Source organism: Ptychodera flava, chromosome 19 (assembly GCF_041260155.1).
Source record: "Ptychodera flava strain L36383 chromosome 19, AS_Pfla_20210202, whole genome shotgun sequence".
In the NCBI taxonomy this organism is placed as follows: Eukaryota; Metazoa; Hemichordata; class Enteropneusta; family Ptychoderidae; genus Ptychodera; species Ptychodera flava.
This window is the reverse complement of record NC_091946.1, coordinates 33,156,275-33,167,931: the sequence shown is the minus strand read 5'-3', so window position 1 is coordinate 33,167,931 and position 11,657 is coordinate 33,156,275.

Genomic DNA, 11,657 nt, shown 5'->3' with positions numbered 1-11,657 from the left:
AGAATCCAATTTTTTTGTCTATGTTATTACCCTATTCATTATTTACTGTAGTGTTTAAACAACTGATTTTAAGCTAGAAGTTTATTCAACTGTAAACTGCAGGGCCGGACTCTCAGGTTTACGTATAGGCTGCCAGCTGAGCGTCCCTGTCGACGTCTGTCAATTTTATTGTGAGTTTACCGGTCTTCATTACCAGAACATTGAACCTTGAGTACGGTAATTTTTCCCACCAAAATGTTAGTGCAACATTTTACCAATTTTTATTTACTAATTTTTATGAATTTTTCTGTAATTCTTTCGAAAATTTTTGACCAAATGGACAATACTATACATAGCCTACATTTTTTAATCATTTTTGGGGGAAAAATCTGCAAAAAATGTTTTGGTTATATTTTATAAATATAAAAAAATTGACATTGGCCCTCAAGGGTTAACAGTCCATTTATCATTGGCAATCCTCCTACGACACTCCCTGTTATTTCAGGAATGCAGGAATCTGAATGCACACCAACAGTTCCAGTTAGTATCCAGTGCGGCGCTACACTGTTTGAAACGCCTGACAAAACAGAATTGGAAATTGGCAGTGACACATGTGAATGAAGAACATTTTAAGGAGGGAGAAATTATTCATTTGTTATGAAACAGGCACTGGACGAATTCTCCAGCCCGTTGTTTCATGTTGCTTGATAAATATAAAAATTATGTGAGAATGGAACTATGTTGTGTCAAGACAAGCTTGCGATGTCCACTCCGAATAGAAACGCGTATTGCAAATAATCTAGAAGCAATCTTAGAATATGATGTCTTCTAGTATTGCAAGAAAATATTTTTATGTTCTTAAAGAGGACGTGTTACTCATCTCGACAAATATCATCAATGGATAAAAATAGTCGCCATTGTAGGCATTAGCAAGACGAGTTCACGCAGTGTCATCATACATCAAGCTTGACAAGAATTCGAAGTGCAGGCACCAAGACTTTTGTATCAGAGAGCCCATAGATCATCGCGCTTCATATGCTGTGCGAATTAAAGGGCCATAATAGTACCTCTAACTTTTAATGATTTTTCCCGCCCCACTATTTTTATCTTTAGTGTCGACCATAATTTATTGTTCTACTCCTCAAAGTATGTTGAGATACATAGTTGAGCTTGTGATCTCAGTCTGTACATGTACAGATTGCATTGACGTGTAAAATCTGGCCCGGACTTGAATTCAATTGTAAACAATAACAGCGCATTTAATTGGTATGGACGCTGTGTTGACAAGCTAAACGATGGGTGTTTACCATGCTTTTGCGGACTACACCAAGAACTTGCGACTGAAATACAAAATAATGAAAAAGAAAATCACCAAAAGTTAGAGTCACTGGCCTTTTACTGGAGGGTTTACAGGTCAAATGATGAGGGCGGCGTTGTTGTCGTTAGTGAGTATCCGATGTTATAAATTAACCTAGTACCTCATTTATCTGTGTGTGGCCATGCGTGCTCTGGTGATCAGGATTCAGTGTTTGTTTCTGAAGGTTTAACCCTTAGCGTGGTGGAAACTGCATGCCGACCGAAAACGCACGAACTAGTCCGACAATACGGATCGATTATCGTCGAATAACTGAAGTACATATTTGTATCTCATACCGTGGAACTCGAAATTTCGCTGAACATCGCCAAACTTCGAGCATGCATTGCGGATACTGGCTGGTACACTGATATGTATCGTCACAGTCGTTCAAGTTCATTCTATTTGTACTGTGAACAATTAATTTATAGCCAAGTTGATAATCGCCGGTATGTACGTCAGAGCTATCTCACACTCGGAACATCGGCATGTAAGGGTCCGCAAGTTTAGGAATCCGTGGCACAATTCGGCCAACCAATAAACCAATTTACATTTTTCAAAAAGAAAAATCGAAATGGAGCTAATTTCCAATTTTCAAATGGTTTTAATCATCTTGATTATTACTTTTAGGCCTATTTCTAAATTTAAAATCTTTGGGCTGAGATTGAAATATAGGAAACAGGTGTATACTGCTGTGACGATGGCCACTTTACGGCCATTCAAATTTCCCTCTGACAACCTCTATTTCCCACAATTCGTATTTCCGTTTTTTCAATTTCCAATATACCAAATGTCCGATTTTCCATTTCATTTGGGGCCGTGGCCAAGTATCTTTTCATACTATGGCGGAAATAACTGTATCGAATTGGAATTAAGGTGTAACATTTATCTCAGTGTGACCAAATGTACTAGGGCGGGCTTGGTTACGATGATTGGCACAAGATACTTTTTAAAATTAGCGGGAATGAGGGACTGGTCAGTTTCGTCGGCTTGGAGGCCGGTGATTCATGGGGGTCACCCTGTTTTTCACTTTGGTGATGGGGTCACCTATTTTGAAATGCCCAATTGGGGTCAGTGTGTTTCATAAATTTCGACACGGGCTCATACTTGCCAGTATGCATCGTGCTAGTCATGGATTTCATCATTCAGTTTCATTTTTCGGCGCGCCTTTCGGGCGCGTAACTTTACTAATATGACCTTATTACGAAAATATCGCAAAGGATTCACGAGGACATTGGCGCAGCGTATCGCTCGACGCGAAGCGGAGGGTGATGCACGGCGCCGATGTCAAAGTGCATCCTTTGCGGTATTTTCTTGATACTCTTATTCTTATACATCTACATTCTTCACTGGGACATCAAATTGTCTAAGGGACGGACCATTAGATCTTGGGAGGGGGGTGGTCGAAAACAGAAAAAAAAAATTTTCAGAGCAGAAAGTTAGGGAAAAAAAAATCTTCAAACTAGTTTGCAAAATAAAAAAAAAATAAATAAAGACAAAGGCGTAAAAAAAAATCTGCAAAGTCTTTAAAATTTTGAATTTTTTTTAGATTTTACCGACAGAAAGCAACTTTCTGTATTTTTTAGTACATCCTCCCGGCACATTTTTAATTTTAATTTATACATTTAGAGTGACTGTATCCCTTATACTGGAAGTTGTGATTATCTTATCTTTTCAGGACTTTTGTATTCTGATCACTTGAAAATTATGAAATTATAGAGCCTGTTTTCTACTTGTTTCCTGCGTACAAACCAAGCAGGTACACTAGGTAAAACATTGAAACTATGGTATGGTTGTCAAGACAGAAAGTTGTATTTGCCTTTTAAGATCAAGGTAAACAGATGCAGGCCACATCAGTTTCATTTTTTTCACAGCATTTTATTGCAATGATGAATGCAAGAATGGGTAAACAAGTAGAAACACGTCAATAATGATGAAACAACATATCAAGTCATTATGTATTATTTTGCTTTTAAAAAGGCATTTTCAATTCTTTTTTCTCAAAAAACAGCCTCAAAAAACAACAGCAACACATGTTTTAACATTCAACAATACACTACGTAGAATGCCATCTATCCAACAAATCCCAACACAAAAACACACAAAAGGGGTTGAACTTTGAAAGTTTCTCGATAGCAAATACTGAATAAATCTGCATGAATAATCGTTTTTGTGTAGCAAATTTCAAAGAAATTGGACAAGCCCTTTCAGAGAATACAGATTTTTTGACCATGAATGGCATAAATTGCCCTAAAAAGACAAATATTGAAATTTCAACACATCTATACACATCCAATCAATTTGGACATGCTGCTACAGAGAAATAGATGTTTTTGATCAAAAAAGGGCAACAATTGCTCTAAAAACACAAATATGCAAATTTAACTATATTATTTAGCTTATTTTAGCTTCTCAGCTTGTCAAAATCAATTGTAAATCATGAGATGTGCATGATGTTTGGTGGGGTGAATGTAGCCATTTCACCACGCAGTAGAAAGGGAAGCCAGGAAACCAAAGTAGTCAATTTTCAAAACTATAGGAAGCTACTGAGGAGCAAGAAGACCATGTTTCAGAGGAAGATGTGTAATCCGAAAAAATGCTCCCAAAGTGCCACCAAATAACACCATTTTTATCTCTATTTTTCAAAAGCTCCAACAGCAGGAGGGGGGACACCCCCTCCTGACCACCACCCCCCCCCCGCAATAATACTCCCCAAGTGCCACCAAATAACACCATTTTAATCTCTATTTTCAAAAGCTCCAACGGCAGAAGGGGGACACCCCTCCTGACCACCCCCCGCAAAAATACTCCCCAAGTGCCACCAAATAACACCATTTTAATCTCTATTTTTCAAAACCTCCAACGGCAGGAGGGGGACACCCCCTCCTGACCTCCCCCCGCAAAAATACTCCCCAAGTGCCACCAAATAACACCATTGTAATCTCTATTTTTCAAAAGCTCCAACAGCAGCAGTGGGACACCCCTCTCCTGACCTCCCCCCGCCCCCCGTGACCGCTTGCGTGGCCGCTTGTGGTGCTTGGCACCACATCTTTGCCCTCTTTATCTTCAGACAGCGACGAACTAAAAAAAATTATAAATCTGAAAATTTACTCTGAAAAAAAATATTTGCACAGCTAATCTCAATTGGAAAAAAAAAATTTCAGAAATTTACAATAGTAAAAAAAAAAAATTCACAATTTCATTGTGACCACCCCCCCCTCCCAAGGTCTAATGGTCCATCCCTAACTGTGCAGCTATCTGTTGGCGGGGTAGGGTGCGTGGCTATGCAGGTCATCCAAAGGTTATCAAAGGTCAACCCCGCCTTTTGAGGACCCGCATAGCGGCGCACGCTGTACCCCGCCAACAATAGCTTCGTTTCCAAAGCTACAAATTGTCATAGTAGTGACCGCTTTAGTGCAATGTCAACATTTTTTCCTCCAAATGCAAATGTAGAACGCTATCTCAGACGGCTTCTGCAAACTCTGGAGTGCGTGTACTAGTACTACACACGTACGTACAGAGCGCGCGAGGCTGAACAAACTGGCCAATCCCTAACATCGTCTCACATACTTGAAGACAAGAAAAAAAAGCTGTTCTTTGGTTGGTAGAGTGCGGGTGCGCGTTCATCCGCAGGAAATTCAAGAAATGGGTGATAAAGGAAGAAGTCACCGCGAAATAGGTGTTCATCTCCAAAATGTTTTGCCTAGGGCAAGTGGTATCTCTGAACGAACTGTTAGACGATGATGTCTCAAACATGATATCAAACGCCTTTAAGGTCAAGATTTGGATCGGGTTGGAACGGTTGCAATTTATAAAGTGAGCCGGCATACGGATTAAAACTATGATATGAGGAGAACATCATTGCGTACAAAGATTGACAGCTGAATAAATTGATCAGATAAAATTAAATGTGGATGCCGCGCTCTGATTGGGCTGATGACTGTCACAATTTTACACAATGTTCCAGTTTGCGACGTTGACGAGAAGCGCGCAAAACTTCAGCAGGTCAGGTCAAACTGATTATATCGGACTTTCCTTTCCGGCGGCCGCAACGCTATTGTTCCTTGTATGTTCGTTACTCGATCCATTGAACGAGTTACCCGCGCAAATAACTGTCACAATTTGATGCATTCCTAGGCCAAAGATAGATACTATCAGCTGCCACGCCCCAAATGAAATGGGAAAATCGGACATTTGGTATATTGGAAATTGAAAAAACGGAAATACGAATTGTGGGAAATAGAGTTTGTCAGAGGGAAATTTGAATGGCCGTAAAGTGCCATCCTCACAGCAGTATACACCTGTTTCCTATATTTCAATCTCAGCCCAAAGATTTTAGATTTAGAAATAGGCCTAAAAGTTAATAATCAAGATGACAAAACCATTTGAAAATTGAAAATTAGCGCCATTTCGATTTTCTTTTTTGAAAATGCAAATTGTTTATTGGTTGGCCGAATTGTGCCACGGATTTTAGGCAACACTTAAAACTCACCACTTCATGGACGAAGTTCACAAGACAAGTTCAAAGAACGACTATTGACGGTGACATTTCACATTCACATACAAATATAACGGATGTACGTATCGATGATACAATACATATTCTGTTAACTACGACAAAATAAATCCTTTTCACCTGAACCGACGGTTTGTTTATAATTCTGTGTGGTCTAAAAATTGTTATTATGGCATCGAGTTCTTCGAAAAGGTCAGGTTTTTCAAACCTGACAAACTGAATCCTTGAATGAGCATGTTATTTTCGCGAATTGATGAGGAAGGTTAATAAAAGATAAAAAAATAGTAAAAAGCTCAGTTATAAAAATGATGTCATATGATCTAGACCTTCCCCGCAATTGCAACAACAGTAAAACGGTTTCTTGACCACAAGCAAAACCTAAGCTGACGTTGATGGCGTTAGTCAACTCACCCGATGTCACGCGATTCAGTAAACGTGTTAATCACCAACTTCGCTGACGAAGGGTGTTTATTCTGGCTGGGACTCTCTCTGTAACCTCCCCAAAAGCAATGGCCACCCAACGTATAGCTGTACGGTTCGGACGATAGACAAAAACAGATTCTCAGCGTTACTACTCAACAATAGACAGCTGTTTGACGATAAACGTAACAAGCTACAAACTGATAAATTCGAACAGTTTATCGACAGTGATCCTATTGATCAGGGTCCGAAGGATTTGCTGACTACTTTATTAATTAAAAGAATAAGGTTAGACTAAAACTAGTTATTATCTCATCCCTCAAAGATGTTGGCAGTTGATTATAATAATAATAATTTATTTCACCATAAGAAATGTTTAACATTTCATGAATATGACTGTATGTACAATTGGTGGGGACCATGAAATATAGTTCAGCAGAACTAATCTTCCTTCATGGCCCCAACAAAATATATGAAATAAATAATTTTATATAATGAAGGTATTTAGAGTTGCAAAAATATTATACATGTAGAACAAAATAGGTGCATACTCTGATACTAAATACATAAAGAAATAACTTCAAAAAATAATCGGAATTGGTGGGGAAACAGAGCAACAAAGAATATGACTGGACGATTATAGTTTTCAAAAATCTTCCATTACAAATGACTTTCAGATTGTAGGAGGAATAAGGTGGGTGTCAAGCCAGGCCAGAAAGAAAAGAAATAAAGCTGAGTCAGTATTTTTTTGCAGATTCTTTTGTGAGAAAAAAAATTGAAATCTTCTCTAGAAAAGTTGCATGGTGAAACCACTTTTGAACGCATTTTTTTTTCAAAAGGGGGTCCGGTACCGAGTCTTTCCTGAAAATTTCAAAATGACCACATTAAGGTAGAACGCGTCTCGGGGACAAATATTCGGACTCTCAAACTTTTACAATTCTCTTCTGATCTACCATGCGCTGGTGGGGGTTCAATTTAAAGCTCTTGGTGTCAGAAAACTTTTCTCCACCTTAGTTTTTCGAAAATAGTAATTATTTTTTCCATAGAGTTAATAACAGGGGTGGCGGCCATTTTGAATTTCCAATAGGTAATTTGTCTCTCTAGTACAAAATTGTGTACGGTGACCCCTGATTTATATTGTTGAATTGGTATAAGAATGGCCGAAAGTTTCATTGAGGAAAGTTTGAGCAAAAGTGTTTCAGTCTTTTACTTTCGAGGCACGTACTACCTTAAATATGACATATTGTCGCATTTCTACCAGCCAATACTGATAATCAGTTCCTTATACCGTGAGTGCGTTTCACTGCGCCCAAAGCTCTGGAATGGTGGCAAATTCGAACGCCGGTCATAGCAACAGCGCAACGAATCCAACTCTTCTGTTTATATTGGCAACGCGTCTGTTGATGTGCATCATTCGTTCATCGTCGCTGACCGGAGCAGTTGCCAGTGGCATTTTCTCTTGCTCTTCAATCGCTTTTTGCGCCTAAAATATTTTCGACCATGGATCTGGAGAAATTCCTGGCCGTTTCTGCGTTTCTCCTGGTGGGCACCCTGTACTTTATACCGCCACGGATTGAATCCGTCGGTGAACTTCAGGACACCTGCGAGAAAGTCGTTCTCTCCATCGTAGCGTCAGCGACAGTTATCGTCGACGTCTGCACCTTTCTGATCGTTAACATCCCGATATGGAGCATAGCTTACAAGCTTATGTGTCTTTCAGTGATGTTCATGATGATGGCAATACCATACCTCTTCCTCACCATCGTGAAAGCCAAAACAAGACTATTGTACTGCAATAGCAATGCCTGCTATAAAAGCAGCGATGCATTAGAAGAGCGTGAAGTCCAACGACCCGGACCACGAAGAAGCGCTGAAGTAGCCATGCACAGCAGCGACAAATGTGAAATGAGCTCCGAGTCAGTGTTTCAACAGATCATGGAGTTGGTCATGTGTCTACTGCGCTGAGTAACTTCCAACGAATGACAGTGTTTGAAGAGACGGCGCTTCATCAGTTGAAGAGCACACAAACCCTTGTACCACGAGCAACTACTATACTCACGTCTAGCTTGCATAGATCAAGACTTTCAGTGGAAATGTAGAATTTCTGTTGGCGTTTCCATATATATTGTCGATCCATCGCTTCAAGACAATACTTAGCCTTGCCTGTGACGTAAGCAGAAACACAAGTAACGCCTTTGGACTGAAACAGCAAGTAATCTAGCCAGACGAAAAGACGAAAGAAAACCAAGTTCAGGAGAACAAAGTCGAGCCTTTAGACGTTAACAAAGTGGTCACTTAGACAATTTTTTACCGAGTGACTCTTTCAATTAGTAACTTATAGAGCCGAAAGGGAGGTGAGACCTGGCCAATCTCAGCGACAAATCGACTGCATCGTCATTGATCCACGTCCATTGGTGACTTCCGCATCCTTAGCCTGATTCAAATCATGATGTTCTCTTGTGTTCTTTAAAGACGGGACTGATTTCCTATTTGAATTGTTTTATGAGACAAATTTTCAGTTGTCTTGGAACGTTTCTCCACTTTTCCTCTCTACATCGGTCACTCTGATTTTCACAACCACAGACTATGCCACAATCAACGCAGTATGGCTTCAATTTTCTTTTCTATAGTTAATCAAACTTTCTGAATAAAAATATGTAATTACAATAACGTATTGAGTTGTTGTCACTTCTGTTACTGTTGTTTTCTTGCTGTCTTAACCGTCGCTGTTTTTGACTGTATTATTTTCTCGAAACATACCGAACTAACATATTTCCTTCTTCATTTAATTTTTATTCACAAAGCCGTGAGGCATCATCCATTTTTGACGATTTATGTAAAGGTAAAATACATCCGAAAGACAGTTTTCTGACTCCAACGAATTTGAAACTTTTCGTTTGGTCTAAGGCTTATACGAACCCATCGTCCCTCCTGTAAAGTAATTTGAGTTTTCACGACAACTTTGACAGATAAATCAAATCTGACTGACCAGTGGGAAGATAAGCGTTAGCTAAGATTTCCGCCCTCATGAAATAAAGTATACTACCTTATAAACTTACTTACTTTAAGCACAGGGAAATTTGACGAAATCTGCTTCTTACCTCCGACAATAGGAACGATGAACTTTTGCTCGTTGCCGATTTTGAAAGAGAGTATTTCATTTATAGCTAAGACGGAATTTGTAAATAGTACGTACCTGCCCGAAAAGCAACAAAGCGGCCGCAATAGACCAGGTGGATTTCACAGTTTGCGTTTTTGTAATGGTCTAAATTTCCACTAAGAACTGAATGAAACAACGTCTCTTTTCCAAATTGACGGTAACGGTGTCCAAAGACAGTTGATTGTCAAAATGTTCACAAGCACCTCTTTTTATATCAAATCGAAGTACGGCAATATAATAATTTAGTATTTGGTTTCAAATGTTACCTTTAAATTCACGGCTATTTGCTTCATGCTAGGCTGTCCGAGGCTTAGAAATTCAAAACCGTTCTTGCCATAGAGGGCGTTCTACCCTTACTTTGGATTTCCAGGGAAAGTGCACATGCTCAAAGACGTATAGTTTCTTCGGAATGGTGCGTTTTGTTTAAAATTGTCGCTAATTACTGTACAAAAAATTGAAAATAACGATTAAAAGTGACAACGTCGTTCTTGTTTGATAATGAAAACTATCAAAAACTGAGCGAAGTAGGGCAGAAACGCAAGCTCACACAGTTATAAATTGTTTCATTCTTGCTTATATCATTCTACCGTATTTTGATACACAAAATTCAGCGTGTACGGTAGTTCCGTGATGCCAGCCACCGTGCCATTACTAACCGTTGCAGCTGTTGATATGTTTCATTACGCACTGGAAACAGCGTGCAACCGAGCGTAACGACGAGATTTCACCTCAACTCATTAAAAGGCCAATAGCTGTAAGTTTTGATTGTTTCACTATTTTTGTGTTAAATGCCAACTACAGTTTCTTGTTCTACTCCCCAAAGCATTTTGACGCACACAGTTTTCAGCTCGTCAACTCTCTATGTACATGAGAAGAATGCATTGGCACCATTGACAAGTGAATTCAGGTCCAGACTAGAATTCAAATTTTAACAACAACAGAGTATTTTACAAGACTTAGTGTAGACGATTTGTTGACAAAACTGTGTTCGAACATACTGTGGGAGTAGGACAAGAACTTGTGATTGTCATATGAAATAGGAATAGCGGGGAATATCACCAAAGGTAAAAGTACTGACCCATTGAATTTGGCATTGGATGGAACGTAACTGTATATAGTTCCACAACGAAGTGCGGAAGAAAGCATTGATCGAAACTAGAGCTCTAGGGTTTTTGTTTTGTTTTGGGTTTTGGGGTCTTTTGTCTTTGTTTTTTGTTTATTGTTTGTTTTATATTAATCTAAAACAGTTCGCTTCATCAAGACAATATATTTGATATTCAGTTTACCCGCCTTGCTGTTTTGTCTTAATGAGAAAACAAGTACGGCTAAATAAGTTGTCAACTTTTTTTTCAAAACAAGACGATGAAAAGGATCTGTTGACGAAACAATAATAAAGAATTCAAAAATGACTTCGTGTAGATGGATTGCGCGCACCGTAAATATATAGAGAAATAATTAAGTCTTTACATGCTCTCGTAAATGCTCTAACGTAACTAAAACGCACACCTACATCTTCGGTGGTACGTGGGGCTGTTTTTTACACTCTACGCACAACCGCCATTTCAATATGGCAAGGTAAACTTTGCGAGCGCCCGGCCAAGCGCACGGCCATAAAAAACTCATTTTTGAACTCAATAGTAAGACATATGGATAGAATAAAAAGTACCCTAAAACATCTTCTTCTGTTCAACTGACCTATTCACCCACGCAGAACAATCATTCCAGAGAGAAATAGGTGAACTTGAACCTGGACAAGAAACTTTTAGGGCATTTTTTATGCGTTTTATACTGCTTAACAGTGATTTCAAATTAAGGGCATCAATTGTACGAATGTGAAAAAACCGACCCACTTTCTGCCAATATCGAGAATATTCTAAAGCTCATCGTTGCAACAACATCACGCTGATCGCAAATTATAAGACTTATTTTGTTACTAAATAAAGCAACAGGTGCGCGAAACGTTCTACTATTCGAACCTGTATCGTTTTAGTGCCCGCCGTGTAGGGCATTAATACCGCAGTTTTTTCAGTCGTAAACTTTGGCATACAATTTTTGTATTTTCATTTAGAACATCGGTACCGTACCATCTCACGATTCCTACGAGACCATGTCTAATAGACTCGTTCCTTGCTCTATGGGGGCGCTACACATAGGGCAAGGAACGCGAGTCTATCCAAAGTCTTGTCCTAACTTTTGGCAGATCTTTAATTCTGAGTATTAATAATGGA